General features: G+C 40.2%; 1 protein-coding gene across 17 annotated transcripts in view; it reads right to left on the bottom strand.

Moving 5' to 3' along the window:
* Window positions 1-9,500: 9,500 nt before the first annotated feature.
* Window positions 9,501-11,625, bottom strand: part of TMEM135 (transmembrane protein 135) — a 271,951-nt gene continuing 269,826 nt past the window's right edge. For 8 of the 17 annotated variants that reach the window (XM_032488841.1, XM_032488840.1, XM_032488843.1 and 5 more), the window contains 2 exons: window positions 10,696-11,503; window positions 9,656-10,201 (listed from right to left, as the gene is read on the bottom strand). The gene's annotated coding sequence lies outside the window, so the exon portion shown is untranslated. Of the gene's footprint in view, window positions 10,202-10,695; window positions 11,504-11,625 lie in introns of all 17 variants that reach the window. The other 9 variants (XM_032488839.1, XM_032488833.1, XM_032488849.1 and 6 more) reach the window with 6 other exon arrangements.

Genomic DNA, 11,625 nt, shown 5'->3' with positions numbered 1-11,625 from the left:
TCCATCCCTCTTGGAGGTTCTGTTGGTTTTCTGGTTTTTTTTCTTTCTGTCATTTGTCCTGCAAAATCTTTATTAGTCTCTTTTGAAATTCAGTAATCTTCTGCCAGGTCAAATCTATTGTTGAGTTTCTCCAGTGGATTTTAAGTTTCAGTTATTGTTCAATTCCAGAATTTCCATTCAGTTATTGTTCAATTCCAGAGTTTTTTTTTAAAAACTCTTTATTATGTTCTCTATCTGATGCAACATTGTCATCATACCCTCCTTTGCTTCTTTTAAGCAAGATTTTCTTTACAGTGAACATATTTTTAATGGCTACTGCGATATGTTTTCCTACTAAATCTGACATCTGATTACAGTTCCTGTTGCCTGTTTTTGGTTTTTTCTGGTGTATGGGTCATACTTTCCTGTTTCTTTGCATGCCTAATAAATTATTGGGAACTGGACATTCTAGATAATGTAGGCATTCTAGGTAACGGACCGCACCCCTTCTCCTGGGCTTATCTTATTTGTTTAATGACTAGCTGAATTATTTTAGTAAAGTCTGTTTCTCCCCAACAGTGTTAAGCCTCTTATGTTCCTCCTCAGGGAGGTGCAGCTTTGAGATGCCCAGTGACCCTGGGGTGACAGTGGTACTGACAGGCCTCCATTCCAGCTTTCCCTGACCCTGAAGCTGTAGTGGACAACAGTGGCAAGCTTCCCTTGAATGACACTTCCACTATAGGAGCTGAGTGCTCAGTGGGGGTGGGGAGGAGCAGTGGCCTGAGATCCTCTGGTCTTGCCTTTCATAGCACGGAACCACCACCTCACAAGATGCGGGAAATGCAGCCAGGGCCCTGGTAATCTTGGCATGCTGCACTCAAGGCAGAACCGTCATTCTATGAGTAGGGACTAGCTAGAACGGAGCGCTGACTTCCAAGCTACATTTGCCTGGGACTTGGCCTCAGTGACAGGCAGCTGGGGGCAGGATGAGAACTGCTGAAGTCCTGCTTCTTCTGGAAGAAAGCCTGGCTGGGAGCTGGGGGAGAGGGAGCCCTGCGTTCGTGGCTTCAGCAGTCTGGAGGGGATCTCCAACTTGCTGGGCTGGGAGGGGCAAGGGGGGAGCCGTCCTGGCCCAGATAACACAGACTTTCTTACTGAAAGATTTGCCTTCTTTATTCAAAGTAAAATTCACCTTTCCTGTTGACTTTTCATAGATTTTCTTGAAGAAACGTGTCTTCATTTGCTGTTTTGTCCTTAGGACCATTTCCAGAGGTTTTAAATGATTATGTTTTTAAAAATAATTTTCATGTTTCACTAGAAAGCAAGTCAGCAAAGCTGCTAATGCTGTCATGCCAAAAGCCAACCTCTATTGAGTTTCAAGGGTTCTTTATATATTGTAGATAAAGCCCTTTATCAGGTTTGCAATTTGCAAGTATTTTCTCCCAATGTGGGTTATCTTTTCATTCTCTTAGTGTCTTTTGAAGAGCCAGCGTTTTGTATTTTGATGAACTCCAGTTTATCACATTTATCTTTTATGGACTATAATTTGGTCTTATCTAAGAAATATTTGCCTAACCTAAGGTCATGGATATTTTCTATTTCTTCTAGAAGTTTTATAGTTTGTTTTCATTTAGATCTATGATACAGTTTGATTGAAAGCTTTAGACACTTGGCCCACGAACAACATGGGTTTGAACTGCACAGTTGCACCTGTGCAGTTGGATTATTTTCAATATGTATTACAGTACTACATGATCTGTGGCTGGTTGAATCTATGGATGCAGAACCATGAATATGGGGCCAACTGTGAAGTTATACACAGATTTTCAACAGCACAGAGGGATCAGTGCACCTAACCCCCACGTTGTTCAAGGGTCAACTGTGTATGGTATGACTTAAGTTTTTAAGATTACTGACCTTTATTACAAAAATTATTTTATTTTTTAACACCTTCATTGTGGTATGGTTCCTGTACAGTAAACTACACATTTCAAATGTACAATTCGATGAATTTTGATAGGTGTATACATCCATGAAACCACTACCACAATCAAGAGAGCTAACATTTCCATCACTTCCCGAGAGGTGCAATTTTCGAATTCCCAGTTTATCCCTTCCCACTCCTTTTACCCACTAGTAAGCATAAGTTTGTTCTCTTTGTGTCTGAATCTATTTCTATTTTGTAGATAAGTTCATTAGTGGCCTTTTTTTTTTTTGGATTCCAATATAAGTGATACCATATGGCATGTTTCTTTCTGGCTTACTTCATTTAGAATAATAATCTCCAGGTCCATCCATGTTGCTGCAAATGGCATTATCTTACTCTTTTTATGGCTGAGTAGTATTCCATTGTATATATACACCACACCCTCTTTATCCAATCATCTGTCAATGAACATTTAGCTTGCTTCCCTTCTTGGCTGTTGTATATAGTGCTGCTGTGAAATAATCTTTTTTCCCATATTAATAGCTAATTGCTCCAGCACATTTGTTGAAAAGATTATCCTTTCCCTACGGAACTCCTGTGGCATCTTTGCCAAAAAATCAGTTACCTGAATATGTCTCGCTTGATTTCTGAACTCTGTAATATATTCGATCGATCTGTTTGTCTATCTTTATACAAATACTAGAACATCTTGCTAATGGTAGCCTTCTAATAAGTCTTAAAATTAGATCATGTAAGCCTCCTAACTTGGTTCTTTTTCAAAGTAGCTTTGACCATTGTATACATTTTGCATTTTTATACACATTTTAGAAATGGCTTGCAAAGCTAATTTATCAATTGTAATAAGCTTACTTTTTGGAGATTTCATAGGATTTTCTACATCAACAAGCCTGCTGTCTGCCATTCTAGACAGCATTACTTACTGTTTTTCAATTTGGATGGTTTTCTTTCTTTTTAATGTCTTACTGCAATGGCTGTACAATGCTGAATAGAATAAGAGCAGACATTCATGCCTTGTTGATATTAGAGGGAGAATGTTGAGTCATTCACAATTAAGCATGATGTTAGCTGTGGGGTTTTTTGTAATAGATGTTCTTTATTAGAAAATTCCTTTCTATTCCTAGTTTGAAAAAATACTCTATTCTGAGTTTGCTGAGTTATGAAAAATGGATGGTTAGATACTGTTAAATGTTTTTCCTGGTTCAACTGATATGATCATATGTTTTTTTTTTTCTTTTTTAGTGGGTTAATATGATGAATTACATTGATTTCCCACTGTGAAGCCCATTGAATTCCTTGGATAAACCCTACTTGGTCATATCATCCTTTTTATATATTAAGTTCACTTTGCTAGTGTTTTAAGAATTTTTGTCTCTATATTTAGGAGCGATATTGGGCTTTAGTTTTCTTGTAACTTCCTCGCCTGGTTTTGGTATCAGGAAAATGCTAGCCTCATAGACTTAGATGGGAAAATTTCCCTCTTTAATTTTCTGAAAGTGTGTATAGAATTGGTATCACACCTTCGTTAGATGTTTGGTGGAACTCACCAGTGAACTCAGCTGGTCCTAGAGTTTTGTCTATGGGAAAGCTTTCAACTAAAAATTCCATTTCTTTAATAGATACAGTGCTCTTCGAATTAGTTCTTTTTACATGAGCTTTGTTAGTTTATATCTTTTGAGGAATTTGTCCATTTCATCTAAATTGTCAAATTTATTGGCATAAAATTATTTATAATAGTGATTATACTTTTAATTTTTGAAGAATCTATAGTGATGGCACCTCTAATTCCTGATAGTCTTGTATTGTCCACTTTTTGCCCATCTTGGCTAGAGGTTTATCAATTTTATTGACATTTCTCAAGGAACCAGCTTTTGGTTTCATTAATTTTTCACTTGTTTTCCTATTTTTATTTCAGTGATTTCTAATCTTATTCTTATTGCTTCCTTTTTTTCTGCTTCCTTTGGATTTAATTTGCTCTTTTTTTCTGATTTCTTAAGATAGAAGTTTGTATCACTGATTTGAGAATTTCCTTCTATTATAGGCAACTACTACTATAAATTGTCCTCAAGAAATCTAGTAAATTTGAATATAGTGTTTTCATTCTCTTTTAGGTCAATATACTTCTAATTTATTATTATTTTTTCATTAGAAACATGTTGTTTAGTCTCCAGATCCTCGGGGATTTTCCAGATATCTCTCACTGATTTCTAATTTTTTTTTTTTTTGCCAAAAAATGTGCTTTGTATGGTTTCAATCCTGTATTACTGTGACTTGCTTTATGTCCCAGAATATGTTCTCTATTGGAAATGTTCCAAATGCACATGAAAATAATGTGTACGGTGCTTCTGTTGGGTAGAGTGCTCTGTTAAGGTCAAGTAAGATGGTTTATGGTGTTTTTCAAGTCTTCTAAATACTGATTTTCTGTCTACACGTTTTAACAATTACTGAAGGTGTTCAAATATTCAACTGTATTTGTGGGTTGGTTATTGTCCCTTATAGTTCTGTCAGTCTTTTTCTCATGTATTTAGGGTGTTATGCACATATTTAGAGCTGTAATTTCCTCTTGTTGAACTAATTCCTTTATCATTATAAACAATCATCTTTTTTTTTTTTAGGCTGATTTTTTTTTTTCAATTGAGGTATAGTCAGTTTACAATGTTGTGTCAATTTTTGGTTTACAGCACAATGCTGCAGCAATACATGAATATACATATATTCATTTTCATATTCTTTTTCACCATAAGCTATTACAAGATATTGAATACAGTTCCCTGTGCTTTACAGTAGAAACCTGTTTATCTATTTTATATATCTTAGTATCTACAAATCTTGAACTTGCAGTTTATCCCTTCCTACCCCCTTCCCCCTGGTAACTATAAGTTTGGTTTCTATGTCTGTGAGTCTGTTTCTGTTTTGTAAATAAGTTCATTTGTCTTTTTCTTTAGATTCCACATATAAGTGATATCATACAGGTATTTGTCTTTCTCTTTCTGGCTTCCTTCACTTCGAATGACATTCTCCAGGGACATCCATGTTGCTGCAAATGGCATTATTTTTCTATTTTCTATGGCCAAGTAGTATTACATTGTATAAATATACCACAACTTCTTTATCCAGTCATCTGTTGATAGGCATTTAGGTTGTTTCCATGTGGTGGCTATTGTAAATAGTGCTACTGTGAACACTGGGGTGCAGGTGTCTTTTAGAATTAGAGTTCCCTCTGGATATATGCCCAGGAGTGGGATTGTTGGGTCATATGGTCAGTCTATTTTTAGTCTTTTGAGGAATCTCTATACCATTTTCCACAACGGCTGCACCAAACTGCATTTCCACCAACAGCGTAGGAGGGTTCCCTTTTCTCCAGACCCCCTCCAGCATTTATCATTCATAGACTTTTGAATGATGGCTATTCTGCCTGGTGTGACTTGATACCTCATGGTAGTTTTGATTTGCATTTCTCTGATAATTAGTGATATTGAGCACTTTTTCATGTGCCTATTGGCCATTCATATGTCTTTCATTGGAGAATTGCTTGTTTAGGTCTTCTGCCCATTTTTGAATTGGGTTGTTTAAACAGCCATCTTAATTCTTAATCTTGGTAATGTTCTCAAGCTCTGAAATCTACTTTCTCTAGTAAATGTACTTAATATAGTACATCTGCTTTCTTTAAATTAGTGTTAGTATGATATATCTTTATATTTTATTGTAAACTAGTGTCTTTATATTTAAAGTGGATTTTGAGTAAGTAGTATATAGTTGGGTCTTTTTATTTAATGTGACAGTCACTGCCTTTTAGACCATTTACAGTAAATGTGATTACTGATATGGTTAGGCTTAAGTCTATTATCTTGCTATTTTTTTCCCTTAGTTCCCTCCCCTCATTTTTCTTCCACTTTTTGAGTTAACTGAATACTTACTAATGATGCCACTGTATGTTGTTGTTGGCGAACTGGCTGTAACACTTCTTGGGGGTGAGGGGAATTACTTGAGGGCTTATGTTATACATCTTTAACTCATCATAGTTTTCCTTCAAGTAATATTTACCACTTCATGTATAACATGTTACCATTTTCTCCTTCCTCAACTGTCTGCAATTTTACTTTGAAATGTGTTAGGAATTCCACAATAAACTGTTACTATTCTTGCTTTCAGCAAATCTCTTTTAAATAAATTTAGTAACAAAAAAAGGGGGACTTTAATATTTATCCACATATATCCCATGTTTCCCATGTGGTTACTATTTTGTATCTCCTTGAAAGGTTTTTAAAACATTTCTTATAATGCAGGTCTGCTGGTGATGTATTTATTCAGCTTTTTGATGTTTGAAAAAGTCTTTACTTTGCCTTTGTTGTTTGAGAAGATATTTTCACTGTGTATAGAATTCTAGGCTGACAAGTTTCAGTGTCTTACTCCTTTTATTATATTAAAGATGTTGTTCCACTGTCTTCTGGCTTCCATTATTTTCAGTGAGAAGTCTCCTACATTTGTATCTGAGCTCTTCTGTGTGTGTAGTAAGTCTCCCCGCCCCCCACCACTCTGGCTCTTAAGTTTTTTTTTAAATCACTGGTTTAAAGCAATTTGATTAAGATGGCCTTGGTGTGATCCTCTTCCTATTTCTTGGAATTCATTGAACTTCTTGGATCCGTGGGTCTATAATTTTCATCGTTTGAAAACAATGTTGACCATTGTCTTCAAATGACCCTAATAAAAATGAAAACATGAAAAAATGTTTTTCTGTACCCCTCTCCTCCTCAAACTCACTTGTCCTCTTTTGAGGACTCCAATTGTATGTACATCAGGCTGCCTGAAGTGGACCCACAGCTCACTCAAGTTCTGTCCACTTTTTTCCTGTCATATTTCACTCTAAATAGTTTGAGATAGTCTCAAGTTCTCTGCCCTTCTCTTTTGCTGTCTAATCTACTGTTAATCTCACTCAGTGTGATGGATTTATTTTTAAAATTTTAGACATTGCACATCTTCTGTGCCTCTAACATGCTCAATCTTGCCTCTACTTCTGGACCACTACCTTCTTGACTATATGTCATATAGTTACAATGTCCTTTTGTACAAATAGTAATTGTATTTGTGTCATTTCCAGGTCTTTCCCCCCTTCTTATGGCTTATTTCTTATTTTCTGTCTCTTTGCATGCCTGATAATTTTTATTGGATGCCAAGCACTTTGAATTATACCTTGTTGCATACTCAAAAATTTGTATCCCTAAATTCTTGTACTTTGTGTTCTAGGAGACAGTTACACAGAAACTGATACTTTGCAGCCTTTAGTCCAAGGTTAATATTGCTCTCTTACTGAAGCAATACTTTCTGCATCTCCTCTCCAGTGCCTTTGAGTTATGGAGTTTTCTACTCTGGCAAGCAGGAACACGAACTATTCACTGCTTTGTGTGAACTTTGGTGATGACGCCCTGGGGACACTCCTCAGATCTGTCTGCTTTTTTCCTGTGCAGCTCACTCCTCTCTTGTACTCTGCCCTATGAGCTTCGCCCACTTTGACCTCTCTGGACTCCCAGGTCTGTTCTCTCAACTCAGGGAGACCTCTGAGCTGTGGTGCTCCCTCCCTGAGCTGCGGTCTGGAGTCTCGCGCTCCAGGCATCACTGGGGCACTGGCAGGACTCGGTTCATTTGTTGTCCTTCTCTCAGGGATCCCTGCTCTGCACGGCTGAAAACTGCTGTTTTAATATATATAATCAGGTTTTTTAGTTTTTTCAAGTTAGTGGGTAATTCCAGTTCCTGTTCCTGTATCTGAGTGTCAAAACCATTTTTGGTGGGAAGATTTTTTATTACCCTGTTATATAATTAGCTTTAACAGAGAGGAGTAAAGATGCCACTTCTTGGTACTGTTATGTTCTGAGACAAACAAAACTTCAACTCTTGAAGATCTGAGCTCAGATTCCAGTGTTGCCACCCTGGGCAAATTACCAGTTCTTTTACTGGTAAAACAGAACTCATAACATCTATTGTTAGGGTGTGAGATTTGAATGTGATGTAAACAATCCGAGGCACTGCATACAGTTCAGTTTTTCTTTTCCCTCTAAAAATGAGTATCAGAAGTAGCTATTCGTTAGGATCCTTCCTGTATTGATAAGAATGATTCCAAGCTTTTCCCTTTCAAGTATCTAAGATCCTCTCTGTTATAGGGGGAAAAAAATCATAATATGTGATTGAAAAGCCAGACACAAAGTGTAATTCTAGGAAAACTACCTGTGAATTTTCACCCTGTGAAATGAGGGGGAAAGAAGAGCCTTGTGTCTTGCCCTGTCTACTTCTGGTTTGGATTTGGCAGTTTAAGTGGGGAACAATCCAGAATTCCAGCTCTGTCAGGAAAAAGCAAACAAATGAAACAGATGACAAATAATTTCTCTAAGACCCGAAGCCAAACTGGCTCCGATAGCTGCTGGAATGGTAGTAGGAGCCAATTTCCTGGAATATTTACAAAATCATTTGTAAGGATAATATTTTCCAGACGCTCCCAGGGAGGGCTAAGGGTAGATTTTTAGTCTGCAGATTCCAGAGTTGGCATATGCTCAAGAGACAGTTGCTCAGACCACCCTCTCCCACTCTTAACTCCTCCCTCCGGCCCCCAACCAAAGGCCAGACCAGACTTGGGCACTGAGGTGGGGCAGAGGCTGTGGCCTTTGCCCTTCAAATATATACCAGAATCGAAAGGGGTCAACAGGTACGTACATAGCTACCCAAGTGGAATGTGCTTTATGGGAGGTGTTACCGAACTGCTTCAGAAAGACAGATAAGAACCAGAAAAGCTTCCCAAGAGGAGGTGACTGAATAGTCCAGGACACAGGCAGAAGCTGAGCAGGGGAGGCAGTGGGCATCCTAAATCGAGGGAGGGAGGGAGGGAGGGGTGTCTGGTGAAATGGATCTGAGGCCTGACCTATATAGGATTGGAATGCGTCAATTAGAAATGTTTTTAGCTGAAAGTAACAGAAACCTTGACTAACAGAGCCTTGAGTGATTGAGGTTTGTTTTCCTCAAAATACTCAGAGGTATGTGGTTACTGGCGTTGATTCAGTGGCTCAAGAATGTCATCTGGGAGGCAGGTTCTTTCCATTTTTCTGCTCTGACATCTTTAACGTGGTGGGTTTCCATCTTTGTACTTCTCACCTCATATCTGCAAAATTGTTGCCACAGATCCCGATCCCATTAACCAGTGTTATGAACAGGAAAAAGGGAAGGAGTTGGAAAGAGCTTTCCTTTAATCAGGGAGGAAAAAATTTCCCGAGAGTTTCCCAGATTTTCCATTACATCTTATTGGCCCAAATTGGGTCACATGACCATCTTCAGAGGAAAGGTTGGAAAAATATCTGGACCAGAAAAAAGGAGAAACATGAAAGGCCTAGAAAGATCATGACCACCCCCCGGGGCTGGGCATATTGCTGCCTTAAACAAAGTAAGTGTTCTCAGCAAATAAGAGGGATTACATAGCCATTAGATGAGCAATTAACCATAACTGCAATTCCATTTTTGAACTTTAATCCAAATTCTAGTGAAAGGAGAGTTCTAATAGGGGGAGAAAAAAAAAAGCCCAGATGACTCCAAATCATACCTCTAGTTTTGTAGATTTATTTATTCTCCCCTCCTAGGTCTTAAGAGAACCTTACTGCTATGCCTAAGAACGACAGGCTTCCAGAAACTGCAGACTCAGATTTAGATTGAATTTCTTGCTGTGGTTTTTGCCAATTTTACCTGTATTACAAATTAAATTTCAAAAGGAGGAAGAACTTTATTCATATAAAACCTCTCAATACATCTAACACATTTCAAACTTAATGAGGAAATAACCGCCGCCTTCCTGACGCACCGCAAGGCCATTCAGTCATTCGCTCCACAAACACTGAGTACCCTGAAGAAGCCAAGTGCCTCGTTACCAGTCAGTACCCAGTCTGACCACTGGCCCCCAGTCAGGTTTATATCCGTAACAGTGCGGCAGACACGACACTTCAATAATTCTGAGAACAAACTCCTTCCTCCCCCTTCACAGACTGGGCCTCACCGCTCCAAGTGTGGCAGGGCACCTGTCACACATCACCGGGACATGACCCGAACGAAGCCTCTGGCTCACCTGCGAGGGGAGAGGAGGGCCAGAGACGCCACCGCTTTCCCTCGCAGACTCCACAGCACTCCTGTGGGCTCTCACCAGTCTTGCCTTCACTTTCCCGGGAACAGACAGGGAAAGAAGTACTACATTTTTTTCCCTGGGGACTTAAAACTTAAATGGCAAAGACGCGGGAGGAAAGCACAGGCCTGGGAAGGTGAGAAGAAAGACATCGGGGGAAGAAGTAAGACTTGAAATGTGTATTTACAGTCTCCTTAGCCACCCCATCTCATAATGACCTGTTAACAACACGGTTACTTCACACTTTAAGCCTTTTTAGGCCCCAATCCCTCTCTGCTCCCAGGGTCCTCTTGTGTGACCAAAATAATCGGAAAAGAAAATTCATTTCAAGGGTTAATTGACGACTGAAAAAAGTTTAATAGACATTGAGGAAATAGGCCTCAGAAACTGCCTGATCCAAATTAAGGGAGAGGGGAAACTAGTATTCTGGGTGACTTCCGCCAGTATAGGTCCACTTGTGGAAGCCCGGACCTCCCCAGCCAAGGAGGGACGCTGAGACGGGTATGTCGGGAGCTGAGACCAGGGTACATTCTGTGAACTGCAGCCTGGGGTTTGCTGACAAGGTCAGAATGTTACCCTTTGGCGGGGGTGGAGGCAGGGGTCGGGGGTGGCATACACTAACCTGCACCAAAAAACTCAACAGGCAAGCTGCAGTGGCTTAGAGCTGGAGAAAAAGTACCAGTCACACCTGGCCTGAGACCGCTGCCGTGGACCAATCCGGGATTTTCAGCTCTGCAAAGACCAAGGTAAGGCCTGATGCATTGTTTCCTTAGGACACATGTGGAGAGGGAAAGGTGGAGAGACAGCAACAGGAAGGTAGGAAATGAGTTCTTGCCCCTTCTGCGCAGCCATAGCAAGGGTCGGGGTCATGACACAGGGTTGCTGAGAAGAGACTGTCCTGCTTAAAGGCCGCACAGACAGAGGAACATCTCTTTCCACATGTGAGCATGTATCCTCCCTACCTTCCTGCCTCAGAAATGCGGAGCTATATCAAAAGTCACTGTCCCTGGAAATGTTTCCTCCATCTTCACGATGCTTCTAGAGCCCACCCCCACCCCTGACCAGCTGTCACCAGGGGAGCGATGGGCGCCCACATTCCGGGAGCACAGTTGGAAGTGACAGCAGCCAGCAGAAGGCAGGTGGGAGGCACAGGAATGGGGGTAGCAGCACGAGGCCAGGAAGGGGGACAGAGATGGGGAGAGGGAGAGGCCACACTGAAGAGCACGAAGTCAGTTCCCAGATATTAATTCTTTCCTTCAGTTAAAAGTCACTCACTTTTCTCAGTGTAAATAGTGTACCTTCTGTTCACCACAGCTGTGGGCTTCGGGCCACGCGGTGTCCTGCTGCAGTCATGGTCGAGTTCCTGGCCCTCCTCTGCTTCCAGAAGTCACAGTGTCAGCCTCGTTTCTTTGTAGTTACCCTTTTCACAACTGTGGAGGTTTTACAAAATCACTGAGGCCCCAAGACCACATTCCTGATCTCAGGGTCACCTCAGTCCCTCACGCTCCTTTCCTCGCTAACTGCACAGGAAGGACGTGCAGAGCTGGCCCCA

The sequence above is a fragment of the Camelus ferus genome, chromosome 10 (genome assembly GCF_009834535.1).
Source record: "Camelus ferus isolate YT-003-E chromosome 10, BCGSAC_Cfer_1.0, whole genome shotgun sequence".
Classification (NCBI taxonomy): domain Eukaryota; kingdom Metazoa; phylum Chordata; class Mammalia; order Artiodactyla; family Camelidae; genus Camelus; species Camelus ferus.
The sequence above is the reverse complement of the archived record's forward strand: the minus strand, read 5'-3'. Positions and strand labels throughout refer to the sequence as shown.